A 621-nucleotide genomic window follows, 5' to 3' on the forward strand; every position below is an offset into this window, starting at 1 on the left:
GTTGTTGGAGGCTTGGTGCTGGCTGGGGACCACAGAGGGCCCTTGACCGGGGCGTGGCAGTTTGCTGGTGGATGACATCTGTCTGTAAACGCTGGCGGCTGCATGCCTCCCTCTGCCCTCCGCCCTCCTGCTTCATGGGTCAGTGTGCAGACATGCCCCTGCCACTCCCCATCTCTGTGGCCAGACCCTCCCGGGTGGGTTTCCCCAAAGGCCTCCGCTGTCACAGCGACCGTTACTGATCTGGTCGTAGGCTGCACCCCAGCAAGCTTGCCCAGCTGTGTCCCCCAGCACAGTTAGAACACGACAGAGCTCAGCCTCAGGGTAGAGACGCACTTGGGCTGGGGCTTCGGCGAGCCAGGCCGGGTGTCAGAGCTGCAGTGACGCGGGTACCCACTGAGTGATGAGGCCGGCCCCTGCCTTCTGGGCCCAGGTGTGCTTCAGGTGTCTCGCCCAGGGGCCGGCAGATGTGCCGTTTAGGCGGAAAACTTTGCCCGGACATGCCCACACCCACGTGTCATCAGTGGCCGCTTGTGCCCTGAGTGGTTGGAGCCCAGCTGGCCCGCAGAGCCGGGGCACTCACTGGCCCTTTCAGGAGAGGACGGCCAGCCCTGGCCCAGCCCC

General features: G+C 65.2%; 1 protein-coding gene across 1 annotated transcript in view; it reads left to right on the forward strand.

The window, feature by feature from the left end:
• USP22 (ubiquitin specific peptidase 22) overlaps positions 1-621 on the forward strand; it is a gene marked incomplete at its 5' end in the record, with an annotated part of 62,342 nt that overhangs the window by 44,567 nt on the left and 17,154 nt on the right.

Source organism: Tupaia chinensis, unplaced genomic scaffold, assembly GCF_000334495.1.
Source record: "Tupaia chinensis unplaced genomic scaffold, TupChi_1.0 Scaffold138725_1, whole genome shotgun sequence".
NCBI classification, from domain to species: Eukaryota; Metazoa; Chordata; class Mammalia; order Scandentia; family Tupaiidae; genus Tupaia; species Tupaia belangeri.